Source organism: Cavia porcellus, unplaced genomic scaffold, assembly GCF_034190915.1.
Source record: "Cavia porcellus strain 051 isolate PalLab524CR breed Dunkin Hartley unplaced genomic scaffold, mCavPor4.1 scaffold_16, whole genome shotgun sequence".
Taxonomy (NCBI): Eukaryota; Metazoa; Chordata; class Mammalia; order Rodentia; family Caviidae; genus Cavia; species Cavia porcellus.
Genome location: NW_026947499.1, coordinates 19,910,985 through 19,932,568, shown reverse-complemented (window position 1 = coordinate 19,932,568; position 21,584 = coordinate 19,910,985).

Below are 21,584 nucleotides of genomic sequence, written 5' to 3'. Positions count from 1 at the left end.
ACAGAAAAGCTTGTCTGAAAGCTTCCAGGGCTGGGGCATGGTGGTACATGTCTGTATGAGCCTGGTACTCTGGGAGGCTGAAGCAGGAAGTTCTCAGATTTGAGCCTCACCTAGATGACTTAGTGACTTAACAAGACCCTGTCTCAACTCAAATTTTAAAAAGCACACAACAAATATATATATGAGGGCTGGAGATGGAGATATAGCACAGTGTGAAAACCTTAGGTTCAATCCTGAGTAGAAAGAGAGAGAGAGAAAGAGAGAGAGAGAGAGAGAGAGAGAGAGAGAGATATATCAGGGCCAGTGGTGTCATGGTGCATGCCTGTAATCCCAGCACTTGGGAGGCTGAGGCAGGAAGATCACAAATTCAAAAGCAGCCCAAGCAATTTAGTGAGACCCTGATTCAAAATACAAATAAAAAAGGGCCAAGGACATATGAGTATGAGGCCCTGGGCTCGGCGTCCAGCACAGCAAAACTGAAACAGTACCCACTGTGGTGCCAGCCCCAGGCTGAACAGGGAGTGGCTGAGCAGATGTCCTTTCGGAAGTATTTGTAAATTGTGGTGACCTTTGTGCAAGGTTATGGTGCTGGCAGAGACTTTTGTTATCAGGCACGGGTAATATCTTTTGTAAATCCCAGCTTTATTTATTTATGGCTAGGGTTTCACACAAGTGACTCTATTTTCTATTTTAACTCAGACAACTTTCACATGGATTAACAAAGTCCCATCCAACTCTCATGGGCTGAACGGAGTTCATCTCTGTGCTTTTTTTTTTAAGACAGGGTCTCGCTATGTAGCTCCGGCTGACCTTGCACTGACCATGTAGCCCAGGCTGGCCTCCTCCTGTCTCAGCCTCCCAAGTTCTGGGACGACAAGTGTGTACCACTACACCTAGTTCCCTGGGTAATTTTTTAGAGCCACAGAATGAGTGAAGGTTGGAGAGCACTGACTGTCTTTGGGTTTGAAGTGCTTCCCTTGAGGGCTACTGGTGTCACCTGTCTGTGTCAAACGTGGGCCAAGGGGAGCCAGTGGAAGGAGGTTGCCGGGCACAGGCCGCAGATGTCCTGCAGTAGGAGCTGGCTCTGCGCCTGGACCTGGCCCTGGCCTGGGTCCAGGAGGCCGCCCAGTGTGGCCCTGGGAAGGCTTGGCTGGTCCCTCACATCAGTGCTTCCTGCTGGCAACCACCAAGCACCACCGCTTCGGCCCTGTGTGTCTGGAGCAGGGAAGGTGCCCCTCGTCCCCATCAGGAGGGTAACCTAGTTCCCTGCTGCCTTTTCTAGAGCCCCTTTTTGTTCTGTTTTGTTTCCGTGTGTTTTCATTATTTGCCGTGCTGGAGATCAGGGAAAGGCACTTTACCACTGAGACACCCAGCATCTCCCCATAAAACTCCGACTCAACACTGCCATGGTGTGGTCCCCCTCATGGTGACACTGATGGGCCTGCCCTAAGGCTTCCCGTGCTGACATTTAATCTCCATGTGGAGGTTGGAAGAGGGTGGAGTCTTAAGCTAGTTTTGATAGTTAGAGGTGGGAAGTGATTAAAATGAATACATTTATTAGGGCAGAGGCCCCCCCCCCCCATGGATTACCACATTCTTCAGAAGGGCTGGGTATGGCTCTGGGAAGCAGCTCTACTCTCTTAGAAGTGTGCCATTTCTCAGGGGGATAAGAGAATCCATCCTGATCTAAAGGAGCTCCCAGTGGGGTCCACCCTAATCTCTGTGGGGCTCTGTATTTCTCTTTCAGAATTGAGTGGACCAATGCACCATGGGAAACATCCCAAAGACCTCACCTTTGAGATAAACTAGAAAATGCTTTGTTTTGTTTGGTACTGGGAATCAAACTCAGGACCTTGCACTTGTCAGGTTCTTGTTTCATTTTCTGAGATGGGGTTCCCTACGCTGGTCTCAAACTCACACTGTTGCTCAGGTTAGCCTCGAACCTGCAGCAATCCTCCTGCCCCCTCAGCCTCCTGAGTGCTGAGTGCTAGGATTATAGGTGTGTGACACCACACTGTGCTTGAACTAGGAAGTGCTAAGAGATGGGTACAGCACAGCACTCTAAATTAAAGTGAGGTGAAAATTTTTTTTTTTTGTCTTTTTTTATCGGTACCGGGGATCGAACTCACGACCACACACTTGCAAGGCAAGCGCTTATGCCGCTGAGCTAAATCCCAGCCCCGGGGTGAAATTTCTTATGTTTGGGTTTTACAGTTCCTTATCTCTGAAAGGTCCAAGAACCTTAAAGAAGCCTCCAAAGGGAAAAACTGATGTCCTTCATGGTCCTGGCCCCAGATGCCCACCTGTCTCTCAGGGGTATTTGGGCCTTTGCCACCTATTTCTATCATAGCAAGCATCCCAGAGAGATACAGTATTGCTTCTTTCTTTCTTTCTTTCTTTCTTCTTTCTTTCTTTCTTTCTTTCTTTCTTTCTTTCTTCTTTCTTTCTTTCTTTCTTCTTTATTTCTTTGTTTTGTTTTGGGGTTTTTTTTTTTTTTTCATCCTGTTTCTTTTGTTTTTTGAGACAGGGTTTTTCTATATAGCCAGGCTGTCTTGAACTCACAGTGATTTCCTGCCTCAGCCTCCAGAGTGCTCGGATTACAGGTGTGTGCGATCACGCCTGGTGTGGCTAGTTCATTTTAAAACAAAACAAAACACAACAAAACAAAACACCAAGTAAAGGTGTCCCTGGCCCAAGCCAGAGGTAGTATGGTGCCCCCTCTGGCTCCCAAGTCCCCTGGAGGAAGCCTACTTGTATTCCTCACTGGCCATCCTTCCTGAAGGACTTGCCCAGCTCTGCCCACAGCCCACCTGGCCCACCAGCAGTGCTGGCCATCGTGTGTGCCCAACTTAGCTTCATATTCTTTGTGACACAAAAAATCAACAGCGAAATGGCTTCACATGACACTGCCACTGTCTGGATTGCTGCTGCCAAGAAACATGCTTGTCAGTACATTCTCCAATTAATGGCACCGTGTGGTCCCAGACCAGTTGCCTCTTTCTTTAGTCATGGTTCTTTGGAGCCAGCACTCACCTACTAGTTTTTGTTTTTTGCGACAGAGTCTCATTATGTCATTCAGACTGGCCTTAAACTCACTATGTACCCTAAAATGGTCCTGAACTCACAGTGATCCTCTTGCCTCAGCCTCCTGAGTGCTGGGATGACAGGTGTGTGCTATCAAGCCCAGTCCTCATATACTGATGTTATAGGGGACTGGGATTCTGAGGGCTCCTTGTAGAGGTGATTTCTAGATCTTTTTTTTTTTTTGTCCTGAACAAGTAATTGGTCAAAACAAGCATAAAAGGTAGCAAGGTTTTATGTTTATTAATGGAGGGAAAAGAAATATGCTCTGCAGAGTGAGTGTGGGCCAGTTAGGTATAAGAAAAGAAGTATATTCTACAGGGCGAGTGCAGACCACTGGAAAAAACCGAGGACAGTGGCCACAAGGTCAGTAAATGGCGGCTATCTTTTGTATCGTCCACTCCTCAGGGTGACGTCAGGTCTAGACTGTCCTATCAGAACCCTCCTTGAGTTCTCGTGAGAGGAGTTGAAGATTCTGGCATTCTCTGATTGGCTGCAGGCTCAGGATATCGGAAATTGCTCTTCTGTGCATTTCCTGGATTTCTGTTCATTGATAGCTCATATCCAGTTTACTGCGCTCTAATCTCTTGCCTCACTAGGGCTGGGTTAGCCCAGAGCAGTTGATGGGCTAGCCAAGAAACCAAGGAAATTCATTAGGGACATGAAGCATGACGGGGAAATCCCTAGTTGGCCACCTAACTACATGGGGAGGGCTGTTCCGTGTGTCAAACGCTTGCAGCCTGTTGGCTGTGTAAGTTGACATCGAAGCCCCAAACTACTGGGTTTGAAGCAGCTGTTTGCTGGCTGTTCCTTGTCCCGCTGCATTGTGGGAAGTGCGGCAAGAGGACTCTAGCAGGATGTCCGAGGCTGTGGGCAGTTCAGCAGTGCCCAATGAGAGGGGAAAAGAAGGCTGCCAACTATAGTTGTGCACGCCTATAATCCCAGCACTCTGGAGGCTGAGGCAGGACGATTGCTGTGATTGGAGACCAGCCTGGGCTGTGTAGGGAATTAAAGGCCAACCTGAACTACATAAGGAGACCTTGTATCAAAAAACAAATAAGAATAGCTCTCTGATGTGTTTACGGTCCTTGACAAAGCCCACATGCGTACGTTTGTCTTGTGCAGCATTTAAGCCCCTTTTTCTTGCCTCTGAATCTAGGAATCCTGTGTCACACTGCTGACTAAGACTATTTCCTAACCCCTCCGTCCATTAAATTCTTTTTTTTTTTTTTTTTTAAATCAGTACTGGGGATTCAACTCACGACCTCGGGCTTGCAAGGTAAGTGCTTATGCTGCTGAGCTAAATCTCCAGCTCCCGTCCATTAAATTCTTAATAAATTGCACTCTTTGTTTAAAAAAAAAAAATAGCCGGGATTATAGGTGTGCCCAGCTGATACTATGAAAAAAATTTTTTGGAGACAGGGTCTCCTCACTGTGTAGCTCAGGCTGGCCTTGAACTCTCTTAGCAATTCTCCTGCCTCTGCTTCCCAAGTGCTGGGGTTACAGATGTGCGCCACCATACCCAGCCAAAACCTCTGGAACAACTGCCTTAACGAGAATCTGATCATGTGGATGGTGAGACCCTGGAACTCAGGAGGGGACAGCATTTCTCTGAAGAAGAAAAATAGAGGAAACGAATAATATTGCATTCATCTGGCCTTTAGTCAGTATCTACCTACTGCCAAGGAAGGGGATCTGCAGACAGGGCCCCGGTGGGCAGCCACGGAGGAAGCCAGGGTATTCTGTGGGAACTGGGCAGGTGACAAGCCTTTTTGATCAGGAGTCTCAGGGACCTGATACAGCTATCTTTGTGGCTGAAATGGAAAACAAACTTACAAAACCCCTCTCAAGAATGAAACAGCTCCTTTAAGGTAAGTATCAACCTGGGGAAGACTGGAGAGAGGACAAGGTACAACTTCTCACAAAACCTGATAGGAAAAAAGACAAAAAAAAATTGGGAAAACCAGGCATGGTGGCACAGCCTGCAATCCTAGAACTCTGGGAGGCTGAGGCAGGAGGATCACAAGTTCCAGCCCAGCCTGAGCAACTCAGTAACTTAGTGAGAATCTGTCTCAAAATAAAAAATAGAAGAGCCCTGGGGATGTAGCTCCCAGGATGGATTCTCCCCACTGCATTCCCTGTGGTAAGGGGTGGCATTAAGGTCACCCCAGAATGAGGGCCTGTGAGGTGACCATAGGCCTCACATGGAACTCACTATTTATTGATCCTCTAAGAACAAGGAGAAGCCTATCACTCTGATAGATGCTGGGGAGGCTGAGGCAGGAGGATCACAAGATATTGGAGCTGAAGCCGGGAGTGGTGGCTTACCCCTGTAATCCTAGCACTCAGGAGGCTGAGGAGGGAGGATCGAGACCAGCCTGGGCTACAAAGTGAGCTCAAGGCCAGCCTGAACTGCATAGAGAGACCCAGTCTCAAAAAAGACAAAAAAAAAAAAAAAGGTATTGGGGCTGAATGTACACTGATCAACGGGGACTTTTGTGTGTTTTCTGGGGCCCTGGGCGGTTACTGATAGTTATAGGGGTGAGAACATCAAAGTACAGCATGTATGGTTACATCAGGAACTGGGGGGGGGGGGGTGTCCCCTGGTTCCTATTTGCTGCTAATCTCCCTGGTCCAGAGGACACTCTAGGGAAGGACACGGTATTGTAGAAACATTACCAACCTCTATGTAAGGAATTTCTACTTAAAGTTCAAATGAAATGGGACCCTGATAGCCTTCCTGCCCAGGCAGGTGGTAAATACGAGACGCAGAAGCTGCTAGGTGGATGTGCTAAGTTTGGGAAAACCAAAAAAGAATGAAGATTGCAATCTTGCAACCTGCTTGAGGCACCCTTAGCCCAGCTGGTAAAAAAGCCAGATAGACCTGCAAAATGACTGTTGATTATAGGGAATTAAATGAGATACTTTCCTTTTTCTTTTCAGTTTTTTGAGACAGGTCTCGCTATGCGGTCCATGGTGGCCTCGAGCTCAGTAGGTAGCCCAGGCTGACTTTGAGCACCCAGAGATCCTCCTGCCTCAGCCTCTCGAGTGCTGAGATTATAGGAATGTAATACCACACCCAGAGAGTGGAATGCTCTTTATCTCTGCTACTGGAAAAAGTCAGACACCTCCCTAGGCTCTGGGCATGCTGTGCTGGTCTTAGCTAGTGGCTTTTTCAGCATCGCTTTGAAACTGAATTCACCTTGATTTGGAGGGAGGGCTGTGGAGAGGCCTCTGCTTCCACAGCATGAATAGTTTATGTTGTACTTCCCCCAAAAGGCCCCTGAGATGAAAAATGGGGCAAAACCCCTGAGATGGAAAAGATGGGGCAGAACGATGTCATTTTTAGGAAGAAGTACTTTTATTTAGCTGGCCCAGTGACACAGTGCAGATGGAATTTGCAAAGCTGTGCAACTGAGTTAGAATTTTGACTGATTTTTATAGTTCATTTATGATTAGCTCATTGATCACTAAGTACATAGTGATGAGAAATAGAAACAAGGTGGGCCTTTGTTCCCCTTTGCTTGAGATAAGAGGCATTTCACAGTGGGTGGTTAGCCAATTCATAGCCCTTGGTCTGCCAATTCCAGGAACATTTGTCTCTCATAAAGGAAACAAGGGTTGACACAGCAGCATTTGTCTCTTACAAGGGAAACAAAAGTTGACATTGCATACAGGTCACTAAGGTGGGGGGGATGACGCATTACAGAACAGCAGAACGACATGGTCAGTTAATTTATAACTATGTGGTTGGTGCTTGGTTACTAGGGTAACGAGCTCAGTACCAAATGACAATATTGCTAATAACTATCTTTTTAAGTAACTATTTTGTTAATTATCTTTTAATTGATTATTTTAATTTTTCAGCATCTTAGTATAACATTCCCCACTGATTTTTGTCAGTGATTCAAATCATTGGCTCATGGAATTTTTAAGCAGTGGTATTTGTTTATAAACTTATGTCCTTAAAACCATGAGTTGTATTGTTTGAATCTGATCTTTGACATAATTTACTAATCTGTTTATAATGCAAGGTCCAATTGTTAAACAAGTAAGTAAGATTAACAGAGGTCTGGAGGCTGCTGTGATTAACGTTGTCAACCAGGGAGATAGAGAAAACCATCATTTATATCAATTTTATTCAGCTTGTCTGGCTTGTTTTCATTCCTATTTAAAGCTGGCCATAGTTTGTCAGATAACCCCAGAATAATTGGCATACAAGCAACAATTTTTTCTTAATGTCAGACAGAGGCCTCTTTTCTTTAGGAAGAGGAGATCTAGACCCCACCAGTCTTGTAAAACCATCTCAGCCAGTGAACTTAAAGAATCATCTAATTTGGAGACAGAGTCACTAAGGGCTGCTAAATCTTGGTCAGTGAGTGCACTTAAGTGTCTATAATTTTGGTCTTTTAACTATTAGGCTGGACACTCTTGAACCTATTGACCTTGTTATCTCAATTTTTAGTAATACAGGTAATAATACAGGATTTTTTTTTTGTCAGACTGGACTCTTTAAGTCAAAGCTAGGGAACAAGTGACTCTTACCATTACCTCCAGAGTACCAATACACTTGGGGAAAGATATGGACTAGTATGCGAAGCTCAGGGCATGAGTGAACAGGTGATGCATAGGACAAGGAGTTATGCTAGAAGTACAGGCAAACCAGGCTCCATTGGGAGCAACAAGGTGTGGATTAGCAGGATAGGAAAAATTATGAATCAAAGCTGAAGAGGTAGGATTACAGAGTGCAGCATAAGGGGAAGTGTGCAAGGAGTAGGAGGCAGAGTAAACACAGGTTCCTGGAGCACCCTGTACATTGTCTAGTGTGAGCAGGGGCCTAGGATCCCACCAACAAGAGGTGTCATCTGTACAGGAATTTAAAAGTTGATCTGTCATAAGCAATGTCCAGAGGCAAGAAGGGGTCTAGAGATGGCACAGAAATCACAGAGGGCAAAAAGGTCTCAGGAGCAGGAAGTCTAGTTGAAGAGAACAGAAGATGGGGTCTCCTGAGTGAGGAAAAGGTAATGACCCCCTTTATTTCCCTGTCAAGGAGATACAGATTCACAACCCCAATGTCTACAAAAATATTTTGTCTCTACATACTGTGAACACCAATGATCAGAGACTTGCTGTTGCTTTTGGGGGCAAAGATACCAGCCAGTGGACTGTAATTTCTTTTGACTACATAGATCCCTTCGAGTCTCTGTTGGCAACCAATCAGGCAGCATGGCATGTAAACTCAACAACATTTTTTTGTCTAATTTTTGCTGGGATGTTATCTAATAGGGCATATAAATCTATCTTAATTATCTCATAGACAGTAGCATTGGCTGCCAATAATTTACCAGTGAAATAGTCCCAGTAATTTTTAAGTTTTAAACAGTGGGTTACAAGGTATCTCCTTGGGGTCTCCATAAGGAAGAACACCTAAGAACAAGATTATCAGATACATTTGGCAATCTTAAACTTTAAAGAATCCTTGGAAGGAGCAACAGTCCACTTATCTGTAGTTTGATTGCTGTCGGAGGCCAGAACTGGCTTGAAGTGGCAATGATGAATCCCGGCAGGCTTTTGGCAATCTTAAACTTTAAAGAATCCTTGGAAGGAGCAACAGTCCACTTATCTGTAGGTTGATTGCTGTCGGAGGCCAGAACTGGCTTGAAGTGGCAATGATGAATCCCGGCAGGCTTTTCAGTGACTTTGACAGCAGTCAGAGTGCTGAGGACCACGGTGTAGAGGTCTTCTCACTATGGTTTGAGAGACTCACAGTGATGTCTCTTGATGACTAGTGTCCTAGGTTTTACTGCAGGATGTTCATCCTTGGGATGACCTGCAGGCAGAGGTTGTTGTTTTTGGAATAACCAGTGGATGGAAGTCAGAGCTAGCTGAAGGGCCTGGAGGGGCTTAACAAGATCTTGATTAGCCAGATCAGCTGTTTTTTTTTTCCCTCAGAAATCTTAGGAATAAGAGGAGGAGGTCTCCCATACAGAACTTTAAAGGGGAAACAACTGCAACATAGGGGGTACATTGCGCACGCAGAGGGTAAAAGGAAGGAGACTCACCCAGTTCTTGCCAGTTTCCAATGCCATCTTAGTTATTACCATTTTTAAAGTCTGATTTATCTTTTCTACTTGTCTTGAACTTTGAGGCCGGTAAGCAAAATGTAGTTTTCAATCAATCTGCAAAGCTTGGGTTAGTTTTTGAGTTATCTGGGCTATAAAAGCCAGGCCATTGTTGGACTCCATGGATAAAGGGAGGCCAAATTGAGGAAACTGCTATCAGGGCTGACTCAAGACTTAGTAGGAAAAGCTATCTACTATTACTAATAAGTACTCATTTCCTTAAAGTCCAGGCTTTCCCATTTTTGTGAACTCTATTTCCCAATGTTTTCCAGGCATAGTCCCATGATAACGAGTGGTTTCCATTTGTTGTGGTCGCTTTGGGTTCACCAACTGGCACTGCGGGCCTCTAAGGCTCACAGACTGAGTAAGCTTCGATAACTGAGGGATAAAGAAATGATCTCAAAAAGAGCAGCGAGTATTGATCTTCCCATGTGAGTGGACTGATGAGCTTGTTGCATGAGTTTTTATCTCAAGGCCTCTTTCTTTCTTTCCTTCCTTCCTTTTTTTTTTTTTTCTTTTCTTTTCTTTTTCAGACAGTCTTGCTCTGTATACCAGGCTGGTCTTGAATTCACTGTGAAGCTAGGCCGGCCTCAAACTCACAGTGATCCTCCTGCCTCAGCCTCCTGAGTGCTAGGGTTTCAGGTTCATACCACCACCCCAGGCTGATTAAGCTTCTTTTTAGTATTCATGACCAGACTAGCATGTGGCATACACTTGTAATTCCAGCACTCATGAGGGTGAGGAAGGAGGATTCCCTAAGAGTTTGAGGCCAGCCTGGGCTACATAGTGAATTCAAGACCAACCTGAACTGCACAGTGAGACCCTGTATCAAAAATAAATAAATAGAGGGGCTGGAGATTTAGCTCAGCGGCATAAGCGCCTGCCTTGCAAGCAGGCAGTCGTGAGTTCGATCGCCGGTACCGATAAAAAGGAAAAAGACAAAAATAAATAAATAAATAAATAAATAAATAGGGCCAGGGAGTTAGCTCAGTGGCACTAGTGCTTGCCTGGTAAATGCGAGGTCATGGGTTCAATCTCCAGTACCAAAAAAAGTATAAAAAGTAAAGATGAAATACTAAAACCATTATATAGCCAAACACATTCACCAGAAGAAAAATAACCTCTTTAATAAATGGTACTGGAAAAACTGGTTCTATAGATGCTGAAGATTAAAACTGGACCCATGTCTTTCACCATGTACTAAGCCAAAATCAGAATTGTTTTAATATTAAAACAGAAAGGGCTGAGAATTTAGCTCAGCGGCATAAGCACTCACCTTGAAGCAGATGGTCATGAGTTCGATCCCCGGTACCAATTAAAAAATATATTAAAATAGAAACATTAAATCTACTGGAAGACAGAGTAGGTAAAACTCTTGAAGACATTGGTATAGGCAAAGGCTTTATGAACAAAGCCCTGATTCACAGGAACTATCACAAAAAATCAACACCTGGGATCTCACCACACTGAAAAGCTTTTGCAAAGCAAGAGAAATCACCAACAGAGTGAAGAGACAACCCATAATGTGGGAGAAAATGTTTGCCAGCTATTCCTCAGACAAAGCATTACTATCCAGAACACATAAAGAACTGAAAAACATCCTCCAGATGTGTGAACCTGAGGAGTCCTCCCAGATTTAAGACCAAGTCCAAACATGGGCATCTGAGATGAATGCATGCTTCTGAGACAAAGAAACACAAACAGCAAATAAGTATGTGAAAAAATGTTCAACAGCACTGGTCATCAGAGAAATGCAAACAGCACTGAGATTCCACCTCACCCCAGAAAGAATGGTTGTTATCAAGAAATTAAGCAATAACAAATGCTGGAGGGGTTTGGGGAAAAAGGAACCCTTCTCCACTGTTGGTGGGAGCGTAGGCTGGTGCAACCACTGTGGAAATCAGTTTGGAGATTCGTCAAAAAACTAGGACTAAAGGTTGCATTTGACCCAGCTATTTCCCTCCTGGCTATCTTCCCAAAAGAATTAAAAAATCACTCCACAGTGATACACATGCACCCATGTATCACTCATGTGCACAGCTTATAATAGATCTTAGAAATATCCTAAATGCCCATGGACTGAGGAATGGATAGAGATGTGGTATTTTTATACAATGGAGTACGACTCAGCCACGAAGAAGGATAAATTGGAGACTTTTATAGGTAAATGGACACAACTTGAGACCACACTCACTAGTGAAATGAGTAAGACACGTGTGTAAACATCATATTGTTTCATTAGTGTGAGAAGCTGAAAGAAACAACACATAACATGCATATAAAAATAAGACAATTACATTACTGATTTTTCTGAGTTCACTGAGGAGAATGATTTGTGTTGGTATTGTTTGGACAATTGCATGCAGATGTCTCGTGCTCTGGGTGAATGATTTAGGATGACAACACGAAATGTACATGCCATTGTTTCTCCCTTGATTGATGTATTTTGAAATTTTTAAAAGTTTTTTTCTTGAAATAAAATGGATTTGAAAAATAAAACTATTCTATAAAGGGTAATATACATTTTAGAAGCCATTAGCATTGAGTGTAAATTTTCAAGAATTTGAATAAAATTGGTCCTTTTTTCTTTTAATTATATGCGTAAGTCTCTGGAGTTGATTCCCAGCACCACCCCCCCCCACAAAAAAAGTCAGTGTGTAATAGAATGTGGGGTTCATTTTTATTTCTTTAATGGTTAAATATCACTCTTACTCTCAAAGACCAAATCCATTAGGAGGATCCCAGGAAGTGGCTCTTTAGACCATGAGAGATGCGTCCAGGGTTAGGGTTCATTTGTCCACGGCTCTCAGTTACAATGGCCATTTCAGCATGAGGAACATTACCCAACCTCGCTCGTGAGCAAGCAGTGCCAAGTGAAACAGTGATATCCCACGGGGACACACTAATTAACTCCAGGCCCCGAGGCGTCCTCAGTGAATTCTTGCAAACACTGATGGAAGAAAATAATAGCCGTCTTACACAAGCTTTTCCACAGAAAGGAGAAACATTGCCCAATCTCTCTGACGAGGTCAGCATAAGCTTGAGGAAAAACCTGACAGATTTCACCCCACCACTTGGGAGGCCGAGGCAGGAGGACCGGAAAGTCCAACTCCTGACTGGGCAACTTAGCATGATACTCTCTCAAAAGGAAGTTTGGAGATGCAGCTCAGCACTGAGGTCCTGGGTTCAAAATTCAATAGTGCCCAAAACAAACAAAAAGAAATAAAACAGGAAAAGGAAAGAAACAAAAAGAAAAATAAGAAGAAGGTTCAAAACTGGGTCTGCTAGTGCACACGTGTAATTCCAGCACTCCGGGAGACTGAGGCAGGAGGATCAAAAGTTTACCCAGCCTGGGTAATTTAACAAGACCCTCTTCAGTCTCAAAATAAAAATAGAAAGGGCTCAGTGCTAATCTCAGTGTTCAAAAATTCTCGGTACCTCTTGAGAAAGGAAAGGAAAGGAGAGGAGAGGAGAGGAGAGGAGAGGAGAGGAGAGGAGAGGAGAGGGGAGGAGAGGGGAGGGGAGGGGAGGGGAGGGGAGGGGAGGGGAGGGGAGGGGGGGAGGGGAGGGGAGGGGAGAGGAAAGGAAAGGAAAGAAAGGAAAGGAAAGAAAGAAGAGGAAAGGGGGAAAGGCAGGGAAGAAGAGAGCAACTTATTACAGAGTGAGACTATATATCAATTTATTTTGTTTGTTCTTGAGGCAAGGTCTTGCTATGTAGTACAGGCTGGCCTTGAACTCACAATGTAGCTCAGACTGGCCTTGACCTGGAGCTGGTCATCATGCCGAAAGCTGCTGAGTGCTAAGATTACAGGGGTGCGCCACCCCGCCCAGCCAAACACAATTTTTTTTTTAGTAACCGGAATTGAACTCAGGACCTCACACTTGCCAGGCAGGTGCTGTGCCACTGAGCTAAATCCCCGCCGCCCCCCCAAAATTTTGAAATAAATGCTAATTTGTTTCATTTATACTACAGATAGTCCTTGTTTAATGACCCAGAGTTTAAATACTGTTCAGACTTACAGCTAAGGGCTCTGTTTGGATTAGGACCTGTTTTTTTTGTTTGTTTTAACAGTTCTGAACATCTTGTTGGGAGAGCTTCGGGTCTTTTCTGGTTCAGTGCACCCCACATAGCACTGTGGTTTTTGCTGCGTGTACAGTACCGTACACACGCCCCGTTACACGTTACAGCATTTCATGGAACCATTATGCGGTGAAAGCAGTCACAAGCCTGCGTTTCGTTTCGTCACCTCTTGGTTCTGAGAATCTGAACGCATGTGCTGCGTGCAATTCCTCAGGTAACCTGTGCCACCACGCCCAGCTGGGAGAGGAGTGCTTTTTTACATTTGCTTCATTAATATTTGCTTATATTACATGGTATTTCCATGTAAGGGATGCGGATGTAGCCCATGTGAAGGTCCAGGGTTCAGTTTCCAGCACCACACTGGAAAAAGAAGAAGAAGAAAAGAGGGGGAGGGGGAGGAGGAGGGGGGAGGGGAAGGGGAGGGAGGGGAGGGGGAAGGAGGGGGAGGGGAGGGGGAGGGGGAGCTATTCACAAAATACAAAACTCCTACACAAAATATGAACGAAAAAAATCCAGACATATAGAAAAAAAGATCATTCATCACCACCAGTTTGGGTCTGCCCAGGAATGCAGGCTTGGTTGAGTGTTCAAAAGCAAGTGTTGAAATTGACCACACTAACAAAACAAAGACGAGACGGGGCCAGCTCAGCAGAGGCAGAAAAGCCCTTGGTGACCCTCACCAGCGTCCACTCACGGTAAAAGCTGTCGGCACCCAGGAATGGGGGGAAACTTTCCTCGGACAAACTGTGGCTACGAAAACCTACACTACAGGAAAATCACTTGAAGGAACACAGTGCCGATTAAACATCTTGTAATAGACACCTTGTTAGGGATCAATGCTCATGCTCCTGCAGGAGGAAAAACACCCCCTAGCAAATTGTGTGCTTAATGATAACACATAAAAGGCCTTCCTTTTGATCCAGATTAAGATAAGAATCACTGGCTTTCATCACTTCTTTTCGGTAGGAAGGAATGAAGTCCTAACCAGGGCAAGAAGAGGACAGACCAAGTCAGGTGCGATGTGGCACTCCAATTAGCGCAGCACTGCGGGAGGCGGAGACAGGAGAATCTCTTGAGTTCAGGAGTTCAAGTCCAGCCTGGGCAACATAGATTCTGTTTCTTAAAAAAAAAAAAAATGAATAACATAAAACTGAAAAGAGCCTAAGAGTAGCCCAGTACTACAGTGTTTGCCTAATATTATAGGCCAGCCTCTGTATTCAGTGGGTTACCACAAACAAACAAGAAGAAAAATAACAACAGAGAGGAATAGAATATCCAAGAACTTTGAGGTAACTATAAAAGCAGTAGCACATATTAAATGCGAATACCAGAAGAAAAACAAAAGAAGAGAACAGAAAAAACAATTGAATCAATATTCAAGTCAAGTATAGTGGCACAGGCCTGTAATCCCAAAACTCTGGGAGGCTGAGGCAGGAGGATCACAAGTCTACACCAAGTCTGGGCTACATAGTGAGTTCAAGGCCAGCCTGGACTGGACTATCTAGTGAGGTCCTTTCTCAATAAATAAAAACAGAAACCAGGGGGGAAAAATCCAGACAACAGAAACTGAGCAAAAACCTTGTAGGTGCCTCTCGGAAGAGGGTGTCAGGTGGCCCATGAACATACGAGACGGTGCACAATCTCACAGCTGTCAGGAAAATATGCCCATTAGGTTCACAATGCTAGCGCTACACACCCCTTAGAATGTCCGTGATGCAAGCCTGACGACACCAAGTTTTGGTGAGGATACAGCAAGACACAACGTGTCAGCTGCCGAAGCCACCTCAGGACCCTGGCAATGTCTCTCAAAGCCACCACAAGTGCACACTGTGCCTGGCAATGTCGCTCCTAGAACTTACTCAACGCAAATGCATGCATTCGTGCATCGAAAGATCCAAGCATGTCCCCCTCGGCTCCAGCCACCACAGCCCCACACTCTGAACCAACCTAATACATCTTGATAAATATCCCAGGGTTCTGTTAGACTTCTAGCACTGTAACAAAACCTGGGATAGTCAGCCTGTGAGGAGGCGAAGTTAAAGTCTGGCTCAGTTTTGGAGGCTTCTGTTTATGACTGATGGGCCCATTGCTGTGAGCCTGTGCAGACTTACGGCACAGCACACGGGTAGGAAATTTACCACTGGGCCGGGCACAAAGAAGAGAGCAGGAGCTGGGAGCCAGTGTCCCTGCAGGAGCCTGTGCCATGGGCCAGAGGACTCCCAGGTCCACCTCCCTGGCCCTGTTTTATTTTTTATTTTGAGACAGGGTCTTGCTAAGTATCTAAATTGCTCAGTCTGGGCTCGAACTTGTGATCCTCCTGCCTCAGCCTCCTAGAGTGTTTGAATCACAGGCGTGCACCACCACTCTCAGCCTCTACTTCTTATAGGTTCCACCACGTCTTAATAGCACCAAGGGCGGGGTCCAAGCACTCAGCAAACAGGCCTTGGAGAGACACCTAAGCCACGGCAGGTGTATTCAGTAGATAGAATAACCCTCAGCAGAGACAAAACCCAAACAAATCAATTAGAGCCTCTCATCTGAACCCGATGAACTTCACAAGCATAATATGCAAAAGAAGTCAGACACAAGAAGGTCTCTCTTCCACAGTTCTGTGTATGTAAAGTACAACACCAGATAAAAGGAATCTCTAGTGTGGAGACCAAGAGAGCGCCCCAGGGGACGAGGGAAAGGGCGGAGAGTGACAGAGGAAGCCGGTGGCCGAGGTGGGCTCTGTTGTTCAGCCTGGGACTGGTCCCCTGGGCCTTTGGTCACTGTGGGTTAATTCACCAAGCTCTCACCTTGTCAGGTGTGCAACTTCTGCATAACACTCATCTTTTAAAGAGAAAAATCAGGGCAGGGATGGTGATGTGCACCTGTAGTCCCAGCTCCTTGGAGGCTGAGGCAGGAGAATTGTTTGAGCCCAAGAGTCTGACAGCAGCCTGGGTAAAGTAGCAGGACTACATCTCACTCACTTTTGTTCTTATTTTTGTAAAACCCAGAACAGAAAAGAGGCCGGGGGCGGGGTAGGGGGGGTATAGCTCAGTTGTAGAGCGTGTAATAAAGGCCCGGGTTCAACTCTGGGCAGAGAAAACTCTGTGTGTAAGTCCGTCTTCCTGGGCTAATGTTGCAACTGGAGTTTAAGCTCCAGGAGGCAGCTGGGCTTGGTGGGTGCACTAAAAAGTCCTGGAGTCGGGGTCTGGGGATTTAGCTCAGCGGCATAAGTGCCTGCCTTGCAAGCAGGCAGTTGTGAGTTCGATCCCTGGTACCGATAAAAAGGAAAAAGACAAAAAACAACAAACAAACAAAAAAGTCCTGGAGTGCAGCTCATCGTGAAGGCCCTGGGTTCAGTCCCTGCGACCACAATAAATAAATTAGGAGTCAGGAAAGAAAGGTGGCTACAAAGTGGGGTGCAGGCCCCCAAAGCTGGCTGGAACTCCCAAACATGGGCAGGAGCCCAACAGGGTAGACTGAAACTCGCGATGTGCTCACTGCCCTGGGTGGAAAGGTTTCCTGCAGAAGCTGAGAGCCTTTGTCACGCCTCTGGCACGGAGTCCCTGCAGCCAAAGCCATGCCTTGGGGAAGATGGAAGAGTCACAGGCCTGGCCGAGGAGCTGTTGTGGTCGCCTGCAAAGGGCAAGTGCCACAAGCAAGTACCACTTCACTTCTGTCTGCCAAATGTTGCACAAGAATCTGTCTTGGCTCCCATGCTAACCAGAAACACGCAGAGCAGAGAGAGCTGGAAATGTCCCGCAGTCCGGCCAAGCCGATTGCCATTTTTCATCTACCAGGCAGAGAGCAAAATGTGTAAGACTTCTATATACTGGTGACTGACTATGTGGGGACACAAGCTCTCTGGTAGGTGGGGGGGGGGGACATCGGGGTGGGGGTGTGTCCAACTGGAGGAGGAAAAGGGAGTGCTTGGTACAGGGGAATGAAACTCCTAACATACTATGTGTCCAGTACGAGTTCTTGCTCTCTAAAATCAAAGAAGAAATTTTAGAAACAATGGAGGTTAAGAGTGGAATATATTTATTGGGAGAAAGAAAGCTTCTGTCTGAGGTACAGAAGGGGTCCCGTGTGGGTTGCCAAAGCAACTGTGTGGGTTGTCTTTTCTAGGGACTTATGTAGAGAGTGGTTTTTATAAAACCACAAGGTGAGCCAGGTTCAAGGTGAGAAAAAATGGAAACTTGCAAGATGAGCATAAGGTGGGACAGAACTGTGGTCAACCAATAAGATTATTTGCTCAGGTAAAATTGATTAATTCAGGAACAAATGGGGGATCGAGTCACGCAGTAAGCAGTTACCCTTCCTGTAGGGGGTGGGATGCTGACTCCTGACTTCCTCAGGGTGATGAAGAACTATGTGGACTGTGGATCCTTAGTATGTGGTTATATTTGCTCTGCCTTTTGTCTTGAGATCTGGCCCACAGCAGGAGGTGATGGTCTCTTCCCCGGCTGCAGGGTATCTGAACTTGTGCTCTGGCTTCTTCCAGAGCCCAGCCCTGTCTGCGTGCCTCTAACATTTCTAACTAACTCAGCTGCCTGTAACAGGCTGGTCAACCAAACCTGAAGTTCTTCACAAAGTCCAATGCTGTTTGAAAAAGCAAAAACTATGCCCAACCAGAGACTAGTTCAGTAAACTGGTTCTTAACTAGTTTAGATTGTTTTAACCTTGAATCCATAGAACTTACTTTCTATGCAGTGAAAAGTGCAGTCAGCTGGGTGTGGTGGCACGCGCCTGTGATCTCAGTTATTAGGAAGGCTGAAGCAGGAGGATCGCAAGTTGGAGGCCAGGCTGGGCAACTCAGGGAGAGCTTGTTTCAAAACCAAATATTAGGGCTGGGGATTTAACTCAGCGACATAAGTGCCTGCCTTGCAAATGTGCGGTCATGAGTCTGATCCCTGGTACTGATAAAAACTAAAAAGACAAAAAATTAAAAAAAAAATTTAGCAGATCTGGGGCTGCCTCTCAGTGATAACTTGCTTAGCATGGGTGAGGCCCCCGTTCAAACCCCAGTGTCACAAATTAAAACAAACAAACAAAAAAAAGATAAGGTTAGCTTGTCACACCTTTTCTTGATGTATCATTAGTAGGACCCAGTGCTGCAACCAACGTGTCCCCACTGTGTCATAGCTGATTGACAAGCACAGTGCTGTTCCTGGAGCAGGACCAGATGGCTGGATATGACGGGGTGTCTGGGACCCAAGGGCCATGGCTGGCGATGGCAGGAGCAGGGGAAAGAGGCTAGAGGCGGTGTCAGTGGGAGGTTTTTGTGGGCCTGGGCTGGAATTGCTTCCTGTCCTCAGCTCATCCCCCCCCCCCTCCCCCGCAGATGTGGCCACATGACCACCCAGCTACAAGGGAGCCTGGGAAATAGCGTACAGCTAGAAGCTGAGTCTCAGCCATGCGGGCTGCTGAGTAATTCATAGGCAACTCCCTGACTTCACGTCCCTGATTTTTGTCCTTAGAAATTCAATTGGATTCCCCCCCACACCTTTTTTTTCTTTTTTTAAAATCAATTTATTTCTTAGTATTTTTTAATTAAGGGAAAACTAAATTAAAAATAGCGGGATATATTACAGTAACTTTTTTGTTTTCCTATTAACCTGATTTGAACCCTTGTATTGTTCTCCACATCTTGTTCTGACTGATTTTATTATATTCTGTTTTGTTTAATAATATCAAATTTGAGGGTATAGCAACCACTTTGAAGGCAACCAGATACTCTATGATGCCCATTATGGTTTGACTATTATCTTCTTTGGAAGTCCTGCAAGGTCTCCAATGTGGGTTTTATTGGTCTTGTTCTGTACTGTTTTGTTCAATTCTTTTATACCAGCTGATATAGGGACCTCTTTGTAGGATAACAAGAGGCATAATGGTAACCATTGTTGATCACCTAGTAATCTCTTTTAGCATTATATACTATGTCCATCCTCCTGTTCTGACTCTGTTTTGCTTTGTCACACTGGGGTTTTTTTTTTTTTTTTGTTCTGTTTTGTTTTGTCTTGTTTCTTGTTTTATATATATATTTTTTCTTTTCCTCTTTAAATAAAAAGTTATAAGAACTGTGGGAGTAATGGAACCCAAAATGTGTGATTGTTATCGTAAAATAGGAAGGAAAGAAAGTGATCTAAAGGATATAACTGCAAGAGTATTTAAGAGTGTAGGATAGAAAACCATATTACTGAGTTTCTGTTGGATCATTGAACAAAACTGTCTGCAATCTCACTGTATTAATGTCCACTTTGTATGCTTTAATTTTGTAACCTGGACAACTGTTTCTGAGATGACAATATGTAATCTATTTACTAGTGAATTCTTACTGTATATTTTTTCTCTTGAAATTCTGTGTTACTTGTAGCCTTTTACTGTCTTGCTTTGTTTTTCGCTTTAAATAAAAAAAAAAAAGAAATTCAACTGGATTGCTGGGTGTAGTGGTGCCTACACGTAATCCCAGTACTTGGGAGGCTGAGGCAAGAGGATCCTTGTGAGTTTGAGACCAGCCTGGGCTACAAAGTGAGCTCAAGGCCAGCCTGAACTGCACAGCAAGACCCCATCTCAAAAAAGACAAAAAAAAAAAAAGATTCAGCTGGAGGCAGACTCCTCCAGGAAGGTCCCCGTGACTTCCCACTTCCGTGACAGGCTGCACGGAACTGATGACAGGGGTCTCCCAGCAAGCCTGGCCGCAATGCAGTCCACCACAGCCAGCCAGCCTGGGGTTTTCAGAAGGAAGCAGCAGGGGAGAGGTTGGCCCGCACTTCCCCGCTGTGCCAGTCTTGGCTCAGAGCCCTCTTCTCCCTCAGCCCTGCGTCCACCACCGCTCACCCTTGTGCTCCACCAACTGTCTGCCCAACGCGGAGGCTGCAGGGCAGGCAAAAAGAGAAGCGGGCGCTTCCTCTGCCTCGGCCCTGGGACTCCGGCTGGCTGAGCCGCTGGGCCTGCTCAGTTCGAGCTTCTCTGGGGACCTGAGCTTGGCCCTGGGCATATGACCCTGCCTTCATCCCTCCACTTAGGAGTGTGTTAGGATCCAGTGGGTGTTTTGCTGGCTCCTGTTTGATAGCCCCGCTCTCCCAACACCTGTCCCCAAGCCCCAAATGAGCATCTCTCCACACCCCTGACTGGTACAAGGGGCAGGAAGCAAGGAATAGGGTTCCATGATTCAGATACTCTGTCAGTTCAACCTTTGGGTGCCACCCACAAGCTCCCTCTCAGTCCTGTGCTGTGAGGCCCAGGGATGCCGTTGGTCAGGCAGACCCCTTCCCCAGGCAGGGCCCCCCCTTGCTGCCTCTACAGGGCCCGCACCTGCTCTGGCACAGTCTTCCTTCCCACAGGCCCCAGGGCATTCTTCAGGCCCCTGGGAAAGGCCCGTCAGGTGGTGGGGCTTCCCGGCCTGGCCTGTCCCTGGCACTGGGAATGTCTGGGCCCGGTCACAGCTAGGGCACTCCTTCTCCTGCTGGGGAGGTACAGCTCTGGGACACATCCTGGAGGGAAATGGGTGGGCAGAGGAGAGCCCAAGAAGGTTTACGCTTTATGTGTGCACGCATGTGTGTGTTTGTGTGTGTACATGCATGTGTGTGGTACTGGGGATTGAAGCCAGGGTTTTCATGTTGAGTTACATCCCCATGCCTTTTTTAATTTTTTATTTTACAACAGGGTCTCACTAAGTGGCTGAGTTTCCCAGGGTGAGTTGGAACTAGCAATCCTCCTGCCTCAGCCTCCTGAGTGCTGAGATTACAGATGGTGCCGCCATGCTTGGCTACATCACATCTTTTGACTCAGATGTACATGTGTCTGTGACACCCTTTGCTAAACCTCTGAGCTGTGAAGCTTCCCTCCCCTCCTGGATCCAGTCTTGACTCTGACCTCTCATGCACTGACAAGTGGCCCACCTGGCCTGGCTTGGTGCGGTGACACAGTGGAAACTGTCTGTGGGTGTCGAGCCCAGTCTACCTCATCTGCAGATAGGAAAGTACCGGCCCCACCCTGCCCAGAGCTCCAAGCCCACAGCTGTGAGGTGGGAAGACAGATGCACCGCCCCGACCTCCCCACGTCTTCTGGGGATCCCAGTTGGCTGCTTCCTCACATGTGCCCATCACGCACCCCCTCCAGGAACCCTCAGACTCTGCCCCAGCTCTTCTACTGCCCGCCAGGACCCTTTCCTGAGGGCAAGGCTGGGTGTAGGGCCTGGACCCTGCGATCTGTGCCAGCTGGGCAAGTTGTGCCAAGTCGCTGCAGGACAGCATGTGCACCCTGAGATTCCGGATACTGGGGTGCGACCTAGTGACACTTCTGGCTAA